At 40.3% G+C, this 19,050-nt stretch overlaps 1 pseudogene; it reads right to left on the bottom strand.

Moving 5' to 3' along the window:
• Nucleotides 1-16,356: 16,356 nt before the first annotated feature.
• On the bottom strand, nt 16,357-18,672 carry LOC121011674 (40S ribosomal protein S4, X isoform-like; annotated as a pseudogene).
• Between the last annotated feature and the right edge of the window lie 378 nt (nt 18,673-19,050).

Here is a 19,050-nt window from a genome sequence, read left to right as displayed (position 1 = left end):
AAATGCCGAACTGTTTTCCAAAGCAGCTGTACCATTTAACATTCCTACCAGCAATACAGGAAGGCTCCAATTTCTCTACATCTTCACCAGCACTTGTTATTGTCCATTTATTTGGTGATTGCCACCCTAGTAGTCCCGAAGTGGTATCTCAGCGTGGTTTTGATTTGTATTTCTCCAATAACTAATGGTGTTGAACATATTTTCATGGACTTATTGGCCATTTATATGTCTTTGTTGGGGAAATGCCTATTCAAATCTTTTGCCTATTTTTTTTCCTCTGCCTATTTTTAAGTGGGTTGTCTTTTTTATTATTAAGTTGTAAGAGTAGTAACTATTTAACTACATAAGTAGCAACTTTTTCTAAAACAATACACTTTAAATCTAGTAGGGTATTTGTAAATTGTCATTTTGATGCTTTCAGGTTGTTCATAAAAGGTATAGGCATTACATTTTTATTAACATGAAGGTACAATAATTAGTAATAGTATATTATTATAAATGTGTTTGTTCCTAAATCTTTTATTAAATATTAAAGAAAAAAGTTTATTTATTTTGTGAGAAAGAGCGAGCTGGGGAGAAGCAGAGAGAGGGAGAGAGAGAATCCCAAGCAGACTCTGTGCTCAATCTTATGAATCATGAAATCATGACCTGAGCCAGAATTAAGAGTCAGACGCTTAACTGAGTGAGCTACCCAGGCGTCCCTCTTTATTAAATCTTAACTGTTAATGTTCTCAATTTAACCAACTTTGGACCACGTAGAATCAAATTGGCTAGATTTTTTTCTGGGCTTGTATAGGATCACTCGGATAGCAAAGTCAGTGCCCCCAAATATTAAATGCTTATATTTTCTGCTTTATTGTTAATTAATGAAACAACCTCCTTAAGGCGCATAATTTCTGACTCCCAGGAAAAAAGGATATGACCTTCACCTTCCCTGAGATTCAGAGATCACTAGAATAGGATATTAATTTACTCCAAATACCCGAAGTTGTTCATGAACTATTTCTCATGGCAATGCTACCTGTTTAAGCCTGTATTCTCTAGAGGCGATCGATCCATACAGAGATGATTTTTTCTCCTGAACTAGGGTAATGACAGTGGAGAATAAGGGACATGGACAGATTTGAGAGACATATAGGAAGTAGCTGTGACAAGATTTTGTGACTGATCAGAGAAGGGAAGGGGGAAAGTGAGAGTGGAGTTAAGGGTGATGCAGGTTTATGAAATGTGTGACTGGATGGGTCACGGTGCTTTCATTAGCAGAAGGAAGAGGAGAATATAGGCTGGGTGCGAAGGAAGTGCCAAGTTCCTGCTTGGACATGATCCATTTGAAGTGTCTCTGGGAAATGTATATGGTGGGTGATATTGAGTAGACAGTTGTATACCTGGATCTGGACCTTGGGAGACAACTGTATGCCATAGTGGGAGTCTGACCATGGGAGAGAGTGATAGCGCCAAGAAAGAATGGAGTGAGGGGAAAAGAGTGCCTAGTTCAGAACTCTGAGAAACATCAATATTTGGAAGACAAAAAAGGAAGAGTTTGAGAAGGAACAGCCAAAAATGTAGAAAGAAAGCAAAATTCCTGGAAAAAAAAAAAAAAGGAATTATCATCTGCACCAAATGATTCAGAGTGTTCCAGTCACATAAGATCTGGAATGTGCCTGTTGGATTTTTGGAGGTTTTGGTGCTTTTAATGAGAGTAGTTTCAGGTGTAGGCTCACACAGCCAGTTAGTTGAAGACCTGAGATTTGAGCCAGGTCTGTCTAACTTTAAAAGCCACATATATATTTAGTGCCTGAGAGGGGCCATCTCATTTTACTTGACTTTCAAATCCAATCAGCAAATGTCATCAGACCTCCAAGAAATTTCTAATGAAAGTAATACTCTTTAATATTAAGGCTCAAATAGTTTCCAAGTCAGTGAACGTCCTTATGTCTGGAAACAATCTTTATTGACGTGCAAGGATGAGTAATGCTGCTGTTTATTTCAGGATCCATGTCATGGAGCCATCCTAACGCTGGGTCTATTACACATGAACTTCTTCTCGTTATTTCAGTCACAAGGATCCAAAGCAGATTCGCAAAACAGTCTATTGCATCAGGGAAAGGGTGCAGAGTGATGGGGGCGTGTACTGCCAGAGGAGACGATATTTGGGCAGAGACAGGAGTGCAGTGGGGAGCAAAGCTATGGGCGCATTCAGGGTAAGGCATTTCTGGCAGATGGAGTGCGAGTGTAAAGACTCTAAAGTGGAAAAGGGTTTATCAAGTGGAAGGCCAAGCAGGAAAGCTCAGAGATTTAAGGCTTAATCCTGCAGTGGAAGCCAAAAAAAGTCTCAAAGGATGCAGTTTCTAGCCTTTTTATCTTTTTTCAGTATTAAAAAAATCTTTTGAAAAAGAAATCTTATGTAGAAAAGATTCAAGTACATACTGCAGTTTTTTCCTTTGAAACATTTGGGAGTAAGTTTTTGTTTTAAGTTATTTTTTAAATTTACATCCAAGTTAGTTAGCATATGGTGCAACAATGATTTCAGGAGTAGATTCCTTAATGCCCCTTACCCATTTAGCCCATCCCCTGTCCCACAACCCCTCCAGTAACCCTCTGTTTGTTCTACATATTTAAGAGTCTCTTGTGTTTTGTCCCCCTCCCTGTTTTTATATTATTTTTGCTTCCCTTATGTTCATCTGTTGTGTATCTTAAAGTCCTCATATGAGTGGAGTCATATGATAGTTGTCTTTCTCTAATTTTGCTTAACATAATACCCTCTAGTTCCATGTAGCTGCAAATGGCAAGATTTCATTATTTTTGATTGCTGAGTAATACTCCATTGTATATACATACCACATCTTCTTTATCCATTCATCCATCGATGGACATTTGGGCTCGTTCCATACTTTGGCTATTGTGGATAGTGCTGCTATAAACATTGGGGTGCATGTGCCCCTTCAAAACAGCATACCTGTATCCCTTGGATAAATACCTAGTAGTGCAGTTGCTGGGTTGTAGGGTACTTCTACTTTTAAACTTTTTGAGGAACCTCTGCACCCTTTTCCAGAGTGGCTGCATAAGTTTGCATTCCCACCAGCAGTGCAAAAGAGACCCTCTTTCTTCACATCCTTGCCAACATCTGTTGTTGCCTGAGTTGTTAATGTTAGCCATTCTGACAGGTGTGAGGTGGTATCTCATTGTGGTTTTGATGTGTATTTCCCTGATGATGAGTGATGTGGAGCATTTTTTCATGTGTCGGTTGGCCATCTGGATGTCTTCTTTGGAGAAGTGTCTATTCATGTCTTTTGCCCATTTCTTCACCGGATTATTTGTTGTTTTGGGTATTGAGTTCTTTGATAAGTTCTTTATAGATTTTGAATACTAACCCTTTATCTGATATGCTGTTTGCAACTATCTTCTCCAATTCTGTCAGTTGCCTTTTAGTTTTGCTGATTGTTTCCTTCACTGTGCAACAGCTTTTTATTTTGATGAGGTCCCAGTAGTTCATTTTTGCTTTTGTTTCCCTTGTGTTCGGAGACATGTTGTATAAGAAGTTGCTGTGGCTGGTCCCCAATTTTTTAATGTGTATTTTCCTCAGATAAAAATTGGTCTCAGGAGGCACCTGGGTGGCTCAGTTGCCGACTTCAGGCATCCAACTTCAGCTCAGGTCATGATCTTGTGGTTTGTGAGTTCGAGCCCCACGTCGGGCTCTGTGCTGACAGCTCAGATCCTGGAGCCTGCTTCAGATTCTGTGTCTCCCTCTGCCCTTCCCTTGCTCATGCTCTGACTCTCTCTGTCTTTCAGTAATAAATAAACATTAAAAAAAAGTTGGTCTCGGGGCGCCTGGGTGGCGCAGTCGGTTGAGCGTCCGACTTCAGCCAGGTCATGATCTCGCGCTCTGCGAGTTTGAGCCCCGCGTCAGGCTCTGGGCTGATGGCTCAGAGCCTGGAGCCTGTTTCCGATTCTGTGTCTCCCTCTCTCTCTGCCCCTCCCCTGTTCATGCTCTGTCTCTCTCTGTCCCAAAAATAAATAAATGTTGAAAAAAAAGTTGGTCTCAGGAAAAACATTTTGAGAAAACTATGAGATTTTTCTCAAGAGTTTCATCACAGAGTTCATTAACTATATTTAAGAACAGGGGAACTTGGGTGGCTCCGTTGGTTAAGCATCCTACTCTTAAATTTGGCTCATGTCATGATCTCTTGGTTTGTGGGTTCGAGCCCCACGTCAGGCTCTCTGCTGATAGCGTGGAGCCTACTTGGGATTCTCTCTCTCTCCCTCTTTCTATGCCCCTCCTCCACTCATGTGCAGTCTTCCTTCTCAAAATAAATATTAAAAAAAGTGTATCTAAGAACAATGTTTATTGAACTCATAATAGACTATATGAATAAAATGTTCAATAAATAAATGTATTAATACTTACCAAAAATGGGTAGTACAACATATGCTATACTGTTTTATGGGTACTTAATATTGTTAGTTGAATGGATGAATGAATGAACAAATGAACAAATGAATACTTTTATTTTCTCAGGTTTTATAACCTAACATTTTTAGCTTGGGCAGTTTTTTTTTAAATTTTTTTTTTCAACGTTTATTTATTTTTTGGGACAGAGGGAGATAGAGCATGAATGGGGGAGGGGCAGAGAGAGAGGGAGACACAGAATCGGAAACAGGCTCCAGGCTCTGAGCCATCAGCCCAGAGCCTGACGCGGGGCTCGAACTCACGGACCGCGAGATCGTGACCTGGCTGAAGTCGGACGCTTAACCGACTGCGCCACCCAGGCGCCCCATTAGCTTGGGCAGTTTTCTCTGAATGCTGTATCCCAGGTGTCTTAATTGTAGTATCACATAATTCAGCACTAGTATTACTTTTTAATTACTTTTATAAAGAAATAACTGTCAGAATGATGGTGTATTGTCTTAGTGGATTTTAATATTAAAATACTGTTTTGTATTTGTATTAGTTTGTATAATTGCTGGCATAACAAGGTAGGAAATGTGTGAACACTGTGTTGCTAAAGGTTCAGGTGTATGGATTTGTTAAAAATAAGAAGGCTAGGGGCGCCTGGGCCCCCACTTTTTCTCTCTCTCAAAATAAAAAAGTTTTCAAAAATAAGAGGGCTTACATGTAATTTTCACTAGCAACTCATGTGCTATTAACAAAGGTGTTATTTGAAGATATGATCACATGTTCTGCTTACTTCAAGTGTCTTAATATTGCTTCTAGATGATTAACTATGGTTTTCACATTTACTTTCCATTTGCAGGTTTAATTTAATTTTTAATTTTGTATTTTCTTTTATAAAGATAAATCAACATTAATGAAACAAGATTTTTAGTTAAGGCTCCATGATTGTCCAAATGATTTACTAAGAGTTGAATAGATTAGAAATGGTGTATTTCATGTGATCATCTCAGTGACTGTAGTATCAAGCCTATATCTCATAAGGCAAGCAATTCCTTTCATGAATAACCTTGGAGGATCACATGGGCATTTGGGCATTATTATTTTCATCGTGAACTATAATGATGCTGTGACATTTCCTGTTGCTGAAATAGTTGAACTTATTTAAAAATTTTTTTTTTCAACATTTTTTATTTATTTTTTGGGACAGAGAGAGACAGAGCATGAACGGGGAAGGGGCAGAGAGAGAGGGAGACACAGAATCGGAAACAGGCTCCAGGCTCTGAGCATTTAGCCCAGAGCCCGACGTGGGGCTCGAACTCACGGACCGCGAGATCGTGACCTGGCTGAAGTCGGACGCTTAACCGACTGCGCCACCCAGGCGCCCCTAGTTGAACTTATTTAATAATATCCATAATTTTGAATTTCTCTTAGGCCCAAAGCATTAGTTTTTAAGTCATAATCCCCTAGAACTGGCTCCTTGAAGTAATTTCGGTAATTTTGGTTGTTTCTATCAAGTCAATGCTAATATATGGTAGCATTCACCAATCCAGGCACGTGCAGGTGCCTCAACAGGGCACACGTGGCTCAGGTGGAGTGCCTGTCTTATAAAACTGTGTATCATCACCACATATGTTAATGCCATAAGAAGAAAGAAGAAATGATGATGCTGGTCAAACAAACAAAGGAAACAACTAGTAATGGAGGTCTAATCTGATCTTCACTGCTTACAGCTCCTCACATTGTCTGAAAGAGTTTTGTGCTGACCGTGGATATAGTCCATTAATCTGAAGAGATGAGTAACTTGGAAGGAGTGATGATGCTTCTTCACCCTCCCTCCTGCCCCCCAACCCCACTCCCCGCCGATGCCTTCATGATTGTTGTGACATTAGTTCAGTGATGCCTCATTGCCATAATTGATATTCATTCATTTCCTTCCTTGCATACCTGTTTGTAGCTGATATGCCAAGAAGGGTATATCTTACTCTCCCTTCAATATTACTGAGGAAAAGCCACACTACAGTATTTACCTTATTTCTTAGGAATTTGATTTGTTCACAACAGATGCACAGTATTTTCTGTATTTAAAAAAAATTTTTTTTAAATGTTTGTTTATTTTTGAGACAGAGAGAGAGCATGAGTGGGGGAGGGACAGAGAGAGAGGGAGACACGGAATCTGAAGCAGGCTCCAGGCTCTGAGCTGTCAGCACAGAGCCCGATGTGGGGCTCGAACCCACAGACCGTGAGACCATGACCTGAGCCGAAGTCAGATGCTCAACCGACTGAGCCACCCAGGCGCCCCAGTATTTTTTTTTTTATTTATGTTGATTTATTTTTGAGAAAGTGTGTGAGTGGAGGATGGTCAGAGAGAGAAAGACAGAGAATCCGAGGCAGGCTTCACACTGTCAGCATAGAGCCTGACATGGGGCTCAAACTCATGAACCATGAGCTCATGACCTGAGGCAAAGTCAGATGCTCAATCAACTGAGCTACCCAGGCACCTCAATATTTTCTGTATGGTTTTTAATGGCTTCCTATTTTAGCAGTTGTTGAATGTCTTCCTTTAGTGATGATGCAGGTATTGTACCCATTTTGGTAACACCCACCTATACTGATCAGGTTGGTCTGTTGTCTCTTTGTAGTTGTTTGTGGCAGCAGCTCCTTGGATGGGCATCATTTTCCTTCTTCTTGTGCAGTGCTTCTTGAATGTTTTGTAACTTCAAGATATCTTTCAGTAGAGTTTATAAACATGTTGTGTACCCCTTAGGCAGGTAGTATAGTGGTTAATAGTATGGATTCCAGAGCCATAAATCCCTGGCTTTGAATCCTAGCTCCATTGCCTACCCACTTACTATATGTATGATTTGGGGCAAGTTGCCTGTTCTCTTTGTGTCTGTTTCTTCATTTGCATGATGTTAAAACCAGTAACAGCCTACTGCTAACTACCTGCTGTGAGGTTTCTATTACTAATATGTGAAAGGACTTTGGACAGTTCCTGGCACATAGTAAGTACTAAATAAATACTAAGTAATAAGTTCTAAATATTATTAGTAAAGAAGTATGAATGTTATTTGTGTTGCATTCACTGGTACTGAGTAAAATACTTTCCAGCTCTGTGCACCTGCATTTGGGATTGAAACTGCGTGATGAACCTTTACCTTCTCTTCCTCTTGTTTCGGATTTATGCCCCGGTTTGTGTAGGGTGTTGTAGACCATTTTTGAAGACAGCCTTGTGAACAAGCCATACTCCCATCTGACTCTCACAAGCATCAGTGGAATGGATTAGTGTCAGCAAACATGCATCTATCTATTTTGACCATGGGGGGCGCATAATTGACATTTGTTCATTTCCTTCCTTGCATACCTGTTTGTGGCTGACTACAGCTATTTTCTGTTGTTAGCAAGCCAACCTGGAAGTAATGCTTGTTGCAGTTACTAACAGTTGTCTTTGTAACCTCATACATGTCAGGTTTCTAATTCTAAGGGCTTAAAGAACGGTGAATATTTTAAAATTCAAAGAGTTTGCATGCAACAACAATTTATTTATGATCACAAAACATTTAAACTTTGTAAGTAACTGGACAGTATTCACAAAATGCACTAGGTCTGTTTCTGAACACAATAGTTCCTAATCTGGAGACATAACTTTAAAAAAAAATTCTTTTCAATGTTTGTTTATTTTTGAAGGAGAGAGAGACAGAGCGTGAGTGGGTGAGGGGCAGAGAGAGACAGAGACACAGAATCCAAAGCAGGCTCCAGGCTCTGAACTGTCAGCACAGAGCCTGACATGTAGCTTGAACTCACAAGCCATGAGGTCATGACCTGAGCTGAAGTTGGCTGCTTAACCAACTGAGCCACCCAGGTGCCCCCACAACAACTTCTGCTATGCTTTGCGTCAGGGAATCCTATTGCCCAGTATTTATTTCAGAAATTTTAAGATTAGTCCAAATTAGTTTAGTCTTAAGAATTTTATGATACCCTTTGGGGTATCACACCTAGGTATGAAAAAATGAACCTTGGAAATCACCAATTTGTACCCCACCATTCACACTGGTAGAAAAAAAAAAACAAATAAACATAGCAGCTGTGCTATTGTCCACAGATTTCATTCACCTCTAGATCCAGCAAGAGATACTGAAGAGCAGGTTGAAATAATACGAAGGACATTCTTCTGTGGTATAAGGCCACGAAGGAGCATAGAGGTAGTACAGAGAAAAAAAAGCATGGGATTAAACATTGATAATTTTTATGGTCAGAGGACTCACTATCATTACGTGCCATGAGAATTCTTGTTTAGAGTATAGTTGAAGAACGTATTACTGAATGGGCTGTTAGAGACTGAGTGCCCGCAGGGGGAGGGATGAGAAAGGGGAATTTGGTGGTTGAAAAATGAGTAGGACTAGAATGACTCACCTGGTACTAAGGCCTGTCAGTTCAAGGGATGAACAAAAGCATTTCTCCTTCTGCCTTCCTAAATCTCAGCTAACCTGTTCAGGCCAGATTCCTCCACGAGGGCAGCAAAGAGGTCAGCCTGACATAAACCTAAGGACAGGAGGCCCATTTAGATTTATGTAGGCTTGGGAAGGTTCTGTCTTGTCTTCTTTCCTTTTCTTTTTCTAAACTCCTATCAGAAGGCCATAGGGAGTCCTGACTGTGTCCCAGAAACCAGGCAGAGGACAACTCAATAGCTCAACAGGACAGCTCAATATGACAAAATAAATCCAAGTTTATTAACTAATGACCTGAATTTGCACCAGAGTTTTGCCTTTCTGGCTGTTTATGAGTGTATTGAACACCAGTAATTGATATATTTCTCTTGCCATTTCACAGCACTAACCAAATGATAGGTCCACTTGTTAAATTTTTAGCTAAGGTGAAATCACATTAAGAACTTGAATGGTGCCTTAGTCCCATTCATTATGGTAATGAATAAGTATCACTGTGCCAGTGTGTGTGTGTGTGTGTGTGCACGTGTGTGTGCGTGCGCACTTTGTGTGTCTGTGTTTTTTTTAATTAATTAATTAATTTAAAATTTACATCCAAGTTAATTAGCATAGCAACAATGATTTCAGGAGTAGATTCCTTAATGCCCCTTACCCATTTAGCCCATCCCCCTCCCACAACCCCCTCTTATTACCCTCCGTTTGTTCTCCATATTTAAGAGTCTCTTATGTTTTGTTCCCCTCCCTGCTTTTATATTATTTTTGCTTCCCTTCCCTTACGTTCATGTTTTGTGTCTTAAATTCCTCATATAAGTGAAGTCACATGATATTTGTCTTTCTCTGACAAATTTTGGTTAGCATAATAATGCCCTCTAGTTCCATCCATGTAATTGTAAATGGCAAGATTTCATTCTGATTTTTTTTTAAATTTTGTTGTTTTAATTTACATTTGAAAGAGACAGACCATGAGCAGGGGAGGGGCAGAGAGGGGGAGACAGAATCTGAAGTAGGCTTCAGGCTCCATGCTGTCAGCACAGAGCTTGATGCAGGGCTTGAACTCATGAACCTCGAGACTGTGACCCGAGCTGAAGTCAGATGCTTAACCAACTGAGCCACCCAGGCGCCCCAAGATTTCATTCTTTCTGATTGCTGAGTAATACTCCATTGAATATATATATATATATATATATATATATATATATATATATATATACCACATCTTCTTTATCCATTCATCCATTGATGGACATTTGGGCTCTTTCCATACTTAGGCTATTGTGGATAGTGCTGCTATACACATTGGAGTGCATGTGCCCTTCGAAACGGCACACCTGTGTCCCTTGGATAAATACCTAGTAGTGCAATTGCTGGGTTGTAGGGTACTTCTATTTTTAACTTTTTGAGGAAACTCCATACTGTTTTCCAGAGTGGCTGCGTCAGTTTGCATTCCCACCAGCAGTGGAAAAGAGATCCTCTTTCTCGGCATCCTTGCCAACATCTGTTGTTGCCTGAGTTGTTAGTGTTAGCCATTCTGACAGGTGTGAAGTGGTATCTCACTGTGGTTTTGATTTGTATTTCCCTGATGATGAGTGATGTGGAGCATTTTTTCATGTGTCTGTTGGCCATGTGGATGTCTTCTTTGGAGAAGTGTCTATTCACGTCTTTTGCCCATTTCTTCACTGGATTATTTGTTTTTTGGGTGTTGAGTTTGATAAGTCCAAAATCTATAGATTTTCGATACTAACCCTTTATCTGATATGTCGTTTGCAAATATCTTCTCCCATTCTGTCGGTTGCCTTTTAGTTATTATGCTGATTGTTTCCTTTGCTGTGCAACAGCTTTTTATCTTGATGAGGTCCCAATAGTTCATTTTTGTTTTTGTTTCCCTTGTGTCCAGAGATGTGTTGAGTAAGAAGTTGCTGCGGCAAGGTCAAAGAGGTTTTTGCCTGCTTTCCCCTCCCCTCGAAGATTTTGATGGTTTCCTGTCTTACATTTCGGTCTTTCATCCATTTTGAGTTTATTTTTGTGTGTGGTGTAAGAAAGTGGTCCAGGTTCATTTTTCTGCATGTCGCTGTCCAGTTTTCCCAGCACCACTTGCTGAAGAGACTGTCTTTATTCCGTTGGATACTCTTTCCTGCTTTGTCAAAGATCAGTTGGCCATATGTTTGTGGGTCCATTTCTGGGTTCTCTGTTCTGTTCCATTGATCTGAATGTCTGTTTTTGTGCCAGTACCATACTGTCTTGATGATTACAGCTTTGTAGTATAGCTTGAAGTCTGGGATTGTGATGCCTTCTGCTTTGGCTTTCTTTTTCAAGATTGCTTTGGCTATTCGGGGTCTTTTCTGGTTCCATACACGTTTTAGGATTGTTTGTTCTAGCTCTGTGAAGAATGCTGGTGTTATTTTGATAGGGATTGCATTGAATATGTAGATTGCTTTGGGTAGTATCGACATTTTAACAATACTTGTTCTTCCTATCCAGGAGCATGGAATCTTTTTCCATTTATTTGTGTCTTCTTCAATTTTTTTCATAAGCTTTCTATAGCTTTCAGTGTATAGATTTTTCACCTCTTTGGTTAGATTTATTCCTAGGTATTTTATGGTTTTTGGTTCAATTGTAAATGGGATTGATTCCTTGATTTCTCTTTCTGTTGCTTCATTTGGTGTATAGGAATGCAACCGATTTCTGCATTGATTTTATATCTTGCAACTTTGCTGAATTCATGGATCGGTTCTAGCATTTTTTTGTGTAATCTTTTGTGTTTTCCATATATAGTGTCTTGTCATCTGTGAAGAGTGAAAGTTTGACCTCCTCCTGGCCGATTTGGATGCCTTTTATTTCTTTGTGTTGTCTGATGGCTGAAGCTAAGACTTCCCATACATACTATGTTCAATAACAATGGCGAGAGTGGACATCTCTGTCTTGTTCCTGACCTTAGGGGGAAAGCTCTCAGTTTTTCCCCATTGAGGATGATATTAGCATTGGGTCTTTCATATATGACTTTTATGATCTTGAGGTATGATTCCTCTATCCCTACTTTCTTGAGGGTTTTTGTCAAGAAAGGATGATGTATTTTGTCAAATGTTTTCTCTACATCTATTGAGAGGATCATGTGATTCTTGTCCTTTCTTTTATTGATGTGATGAATCACTTTAATTGTTTTGTAGATATTGAACCAGCCCTCCATCCCGGGTATAAATCCCACTTGGTCGTGTTGAATAATTTTTTTAATGTATTGTTGGATCTGGTTGGCTAACATCTTGTTGAGGATTTTTGCATCCATGTTCATCAGGGAAATTGGTCTGTAGTTCTCCTTTTTAGTGGGGTCTCTGTCTGGTTTTGGAATTAAGGTAATGCAGGCTTCATAGAAAGAGTTTGGAAGTTTTTCTTCCATTTCTATTTTTTGGAACAGCTTCAAGAGAATAGGTGTTAACTCTTCCTTAAATGTTTGGTAGAATTTCCCTGGAAAGCCATCTGGCCCTGGACTCTTGTTTTTTGGGAGCCAATAGTTCATTTTTGCTATGTTTCCCTTGCCTCTGGAGATGTGTTGAGTAAGAAGTTGTTGTGGCTGAGGCCAAAGATGTTTTTGCCTGCTTTCTCCTTTAGGATTTTTATGGCTTCCTGTCTTACGTTTAGGTCTTTCATCCATTTTGGGTTTATTTTTGTGTCTGGTGTAAGAAAGTGGTCCAGGTTTTTTTTTCTGCATGTCACTATCTGGTTTTCCTAGCACCATTTGTTGAAGAGACTGTCTTTATTCCACTGGATATTCTTTCCTGCTTCATCAAAGATTAGTTGGTGTGTCTGTATTTGAAAAGGAACTATCAAAGGCTGATCCTGTAAGTAGCTTCCACTCTGTGGAGGGGGCTGAAGCATGCATGCATACTGGCAACTCTAACATGTGCCTAGATGCCACAAAATTTCAGCTGGACTGTTAAGATGTATAGAAGGAGAGGACAGGCCTTCTAGATGGAGGAAACTTTATATTCCAAGGCACAGACACAGTGAAGCTTGGATGTTTCTGGGAATGGTTTCATTAATTCATTCCTTTTATGTGTGTGTGAATATATATATATATATATATATATATATATATATATATATATATATATAGAGAGAGAGAGAGAGAGAGAGAGAGAGAGAGAGAGAGGAGAGGGAGGAGAGAGAGGGAGAGGGAGAGAGAGAGGGAGAGAGAGAGAGTAACTCCTTTGTGTCAAACACTGTTCTAGACCCCGGAGATACAGCACCAAAGAGGGCAAAATCTTTGCTCTTATGAGGCTTTCATTCTGAGAGGCAAGAGGATAGACAGTAAAAAATCAATTAGATAACTTCAGATAGTGATAAGTATTATCAAGAAAACAAAGCAGCATAATATAAAGCATAAGTAAGTAGAAAACATTAGATAGCATTGTCAAGAAGGAGTTTAATTAGACTTGAGAATAGAGTCTATGATAGAAAAGTGGAAAGGTCATATTGGGGCGGCCATGCAACATCTTGAATGTCAGGTCAGCTAAGCTCTCTTTGGGCATTTCAAGAAAACAGTACTTTAATTTTCAAAGAAGTGGGAACTGGTGCTTGCTTTCCTGACCAATGGTCTTTTCCAGAACCATGTATAGAGGCACTGTAACCATGTATCCATGCTGGACCACTCAGTGGAAATGGTCATTCTATACTTGGACCCTGTTGTATCTTGAGATATTTAAATCTATTCAGTTTCTAAATGCCCAAAAGGCTAATGTTGATGTGCTTGTCCAGGAGATATTGAAGACCTTTTCGTAGTCACTCATAAAGTACTTTCGAATCACAGGTAACTTTAGTTTATTGTTTTTCCTAACATTGTCTCTCACTGAAGTCAGTTCACACAGGAATTCACAAGACTCAACCACTTTTCAGTTGTTTTTGTCAAAATGACCAAATACAGTTTTCAAAAAATAAACGTGTCATTTCTTGAATTCTGTACCTAAAAAAAGTCAAATTGGATTTATCTAAAATAGTCTTAGCTATATGATTTCATTCAGTGAAAATTCAGAATATTTTGGCCCACAAGGAGAATTTTTAAAAATGTTTATTTATTTATTTATTTTGAGAGAGAGAGGCAGAGAAAGAGGGAGGGAGAAACCCAAGCAAGGCCATGCTTGGTCAGTGCAGAGCCTGATGTGGGGTTTGATCCCATGAACCGTGAGATCATGAGCTGAGCTGTTAAGTCAAGAGTTGGATGCTTAACTGACTGAACCACTCAGGCACCCACAAGGAAAATTTTTAAGGAAAGTTTTAAGCATGTGAGCTGTAGTGGACACTGTTATTATATATATATATATATATATATATATATATATATATATATATGTGTGTGTGTGTGTGTGTGTGTGTGTGTGTGTATACCTTAACATTTTTTTAAAGTTTTTTTAATTTATTTTGAGAGAGAGTGCTCGTGGGGGCAGGGGCAGAGAGAGGGAGAGGGAGAGACACAGAATCTTAAGCAGGCTCCACGCTGTCAGCACAGAGCCTTATGCGGGGCTCGAACTCATAAACCGTGAGATCATGACCTGAGCCAAAGTCAGATGCTTAACTGACTGAGCCACCCAGGTGGCCCAAAACTGTTAACTTAATCCATGATTTTTTTTCTTGACACAAAAACTATTCATTGGACAATATCAGCTTTTCTGTAGCTCTAAACATCTATACTTCTAGAAGATCTTACAGTTTGGAAGGCTTATAAGATAGCTATCTGGAGTATGTCTTATACGAAGAAAAGAGTTTTCTCTCTGAGCTGAATGACAGCAAAGAAATAGGCAATACCGAGCTTGTTTGTTGCCAGCGTGGTAGGAGGGACAGTCCTGAGAATGGAGGAGTGGGGCTGGGTTGTGGATGATACTACAGATTAGAAAAAAGAGGAAAACATGAAAACAAAGCAAATGGGGTAGAAGTGGGCTTGTTTCAGTGTTCGGTAAGGATACACCGTCCCATGAAATGAAGCCACAGCAGTATACTTATTAATTTTGCCACTTTTATAGAAACTGCACTTACAAAACTGGACAGCAGAGTATATGAAGGAAAAAAGTTATCATTGCTTTTTATGAAATTATGGAGGATACTCTTTAAAAGCAACAGACAAGGTTGAATTAAGGTTGTAAGTATGGGGCGCCTGGGTGGCTCAGTCAGTTAAGTGTCCGACTTCAGCTCAGGTCACGATCTCATGGTTTGAGAGTTCGAGCCCCACGTCGGTCTCTGTGCTGACAGCTCAGAGCCTGCAGCCTGCTTAGGATTCTGTGTCTCCCTCTCTCTCCGCATCTTCCTGCTTGTGTGTGTTCTCTCTCTCTCTCACAAAAATAAGTAAACATGAAAAAAATTTTTTTAGGTTGCAAGTATAGATTGAGTATAGCCCCCGAATTATTGTGCTGAGTTATTACCTTTCTTGATTTCATTCAGCTTATGAAGTATTTTTTTCCAAGTTTGTGTGCCTGGTGGGTGGACAATGCGAGATGTAGCACAGCAGAGTTTACAGCGACCGGAGCTCAGGGGCTAGTTGCCAGGTGAGCAGTGAAGAGTCAGACAAAGAGAGAATCATGTGTGTAATAGCCGGGGCTGCCATAGCAAAATATTGTTGACTGGATGGCGTAAACAACAGAAGTGTGTTTTCTCACAGTTCTGGAAGCTGGAAGTCCCAAGATCAAGGCTCTAGCTTGTTTGGTTTCTGGTGAGAGCTCTCCTTTTGGCTGCCTTCTTGCTATGCCCTCACATGTCCTTTCCTTAATGTGTGTGCAGGGAGGGCCGAGAGGAGGGAAAGGGGAAAGAGAAAGAGAGTTCACTAGTTCTCTGGTGACTCTTCCTGTAAGGACACTAATCCTGTTGAATCAGGGTCCCACCTTAATGACCTAACTTAATTTTAATTCCTAAGAGGCTCCCATCTCCAAATATAACCACACTAGGGGGTTTGGGCTTCAAGATATGAATTTGGGGGGGTAGTAACGTGTAGTTCATAAAATACAGTGGACGAATGAAGCTTCTAACTGAGGCAGAGAGTAGAACAGTTTTATGACTGAGTAATAAATTGGCCTCTGAGCTTCCAGGCTAAGAAGGCAAAAAAGGGAGACACAGTAGGCTGTGTGAGTTTAAGTCAGTGGATGATCTCTGTAACATCTGAGGCCTTAGTCCCTCTTATTTTGTGTTTCTGTTTGTTGAAGCAGTTATAGACACTGAGCAGTAATGGCAGGGGTAGAGAGGGATGTAGTTTAAGGGTAGAAAGAGTGTTGCACTTCATCACACTCCAGGTTTTTTTTTTTTCTACGTAGAAGGCTGATTTTAATGTTTATTTTTTGAGAGAGAGGGAGAGAGAGAAAATGAGCAATGAGGAGCACAGAGAGGGAGACATAGAATACGAAGCAGGCTCCAGGCTCCCAGCTGTCAGCACAGAGCATGACGTGGGGCTTGAACCCATGAACTGTGAGATTATGACCTGAGCCGAAGTTGACGTTTAACCGACTGAGCCACCCAGGTGCCTCAGAAGGCTGATTTTAAACAGTGCTTTTATCCCTCGGAGCCTGGGTGGAAGATGTCACAAAGTGCAAGTTCTGGACTGGAGCTGGGTTTATTCACACTAGAATTAAATATTGGAGTCTCTGAACTCTCAGTGCCTTTGGAGAAATACAAGAAAACAAGTGGAAAGTCACAAATCCTGCAAGCAGATTATTTTAAATTTTAAAATTTTTATTTATCTTTGAGAGAAAGAGAGAATGGGAGACAGAGGATCCGAAGTGGGCTCTGCGCTGAGAGTGGAGAGCCCGATGTGGGGCTCGAACTCAAGAGCTGTGAGATCAGGACCTGAGCTGAAGTCGGACGCTTAACTGACTGAGCCACTCAGGTGCCCCTGGATTATTTTAAATATGAGAAGGATTTGTAAACCCTATTACTGGTTCAAGTTAATAACATACTTTTTCCAAAACTGCTAAGAATTTTATGTTAATTCCTTTGTATTCAAGTTAATTTAAAATGATTTTATCTTGAAAATTACCAACATCTATGGGATAACTGGAGGCAGCTCACTGGTCACGAACTAGGGTTGGTATTTTTATTTTAGGTTCTGTGTTGGCCAATATGTGACCTGTGTGCCATGCAGGGGATCACAGGAGCATTCGAATGATGCCTGTGTAATTCATTAATACTTCGTTCTGAAATGGTTTCAGAACTAGTACTTAGTTCTGAAATGGCATTCTTTAATTCTTTGTTTTTTTATTCTAATTGTGCCATATTATCTTTTTTTAAAATGCTTATTTATTTTTGAGAGCGAGAGTATGAGCCAAAGAGGGGCAGAGAGAAGGAGAGGGAGAATTCCCAAGGAAGCTCTGTGCTGTCAGTGCACAAGCTCATGAACTTGTGGGACTCAGGCTCATGAACTGTGAGATCATGAACTGAGCTGAAATCAAGAGTCGGGTACTTAACTGACTGAACCACCCAGGCACCCCTATCTTTTTTTTATTTTTATTTTTATTAAAAAACTTCTTTTTCATGTTTGTTTATTCTGATAGAGAAAGAGAGCACAAGCGGGGGAGAGGCAGAGAGAGAGGGAGAGAGAGAATCCCAAGCAGTCTCTGCACTGCGGGGCTTGATCCCACGAACTGTGAGATCATGATCTGAGCTGAAATCAAGAGTCAGGCATTAAGCAACTGAGCCACCCAGGTGCCCCGCCATATTATCTTTTTAAAAAATTGAAATATGGTTGACCCATAATGTGACATTTGTTTCAAGTATGTAACATAGTGATTCAACAACATCTATGTTATGCTATGCCTATCACAAGTGTAGCCACAATCTGTCACCATTACAGTGCCATTGACTGTGTTCCTTATGCTGTGCCTTTTATCCCAATGACTTACTCATTCCATAACTGAAAGCCTGTGTCTTTCACTCTATTTCATCCATTTTGCCCACCCCCCCCCACCTCTCCCCTTTGCCAAACATCAATTTGTTCTCCGTATTTATGGGTCTATTTGTGCCATCTTATCTTAAATTAAGTACAAAGACCCTTCAGGTCACATCACTAGAGATCATTTCACCTACTGTTCTGTTTGACTGCCAGTGTCTTGTCTGTCCTTCAGCAATGGTGAAGTGGATCCCTTTTCCTCAGGCAAGAGAAATCCATGTTTTGTTGCCTTTGCCAATAATGAAAATGTTGGAGAGTTGAGAGGCAAAGCTGTTGCCTCTGGCGTCTTTCACGGGAACAACACCGAAAGAACTAGGATGTAGGATGTCTCTCTTCATCGGTGGTCACACCAATTCTTTACATGTTAGCACCTCTGATCACTATATACAGGTCACCAGTGTCAAATTTAATGAAATCAGTAATCTGTCCAGTCTCCAAATCAATCTGAATAGTTTCATTTACTTTGGTGAGGAGTCAGGGGGACAGTTGGTGTGAGCGTCATGGGTCACCAGATGAGGGATTTCTTTTGTGCCCAGAAAGACCTTTTTTACTTCACACAACTTTTACTTGGCTTCCTAAGGTGTAATATAATGAACAGCAAAGGACCCTTGGTGTCACAGATGAGATAGGAATTCTCTTCAGTCTTGTCAATGCCCATGACATCTATTAAGCCAGTAAGGTAGGTTGTATCAGTTTGGACTTTGCCGTCAACCTTATTGGACTGCTGCATGCAGATCTTCTTTATTTCCTCTCCTGTCAGAGCATACTTAAGTGTGTTCCTTGGAGAATGATGAGGAGAAGACATTCTCTCAGCTCATGGGGCCTGGTAGATGGATGAGCAACAAACACACTGATCAAATTATTAGCATCCACTGCTTTAGAACTGCTGCACACTTGAGATGCTTCTTGGGACCAGGAGCCATGGCTGTGGTAGCCATGAAAAGAACATTCTTCAGTTCTTAGCGTGTGTAAACTTTCTTTTAGTTCAGCTTGGTTCTTAAATCTATGTTGTTTTCTCAAAATGGTAGAAAGGGAAGAAATAATTCCTGATCATTAAGATCCTTTCAAAATGGAAAATTCAGGGGGCACCTGGGTGGCTCCGCGGTAGCATCTAACTACAGCTCAGGTCATGATCTCATAGTTCGTGAGTTTGAGCCTCGTGTGAGGCTCTGTGCTGACAGCTTGGAGCCTGGAGCCCACTTTGAATTCTGTATCTCCCTTTCTCCCTGCCCCTGCTCCACTCACACGCTTTCTCTCTCTCAACAATAAATATCAAAAAAATTAAAAAAAAACAAAATGGA

This window comes from Herpailurus yagouaroundi, unplaced genomic scaffold, assembly GCF_014898765.1.
Source record: "Herpailurus yagouaroundi ecotype Mexico unplaced genomic scaffold, PumYag 195, whole genome shotgun sequence".
Taxonomy (NCBI): Eukaryota; Metazoa; Chordata; class Mammalia; order Carnivora; family Felidae; genus Herpailurus; species Herpailurus yagouaroundi.
Note: the sequence above shows the minus strand (reverse complement) of the source record. Positions and strands in the feature narration are given on the sequence as shown.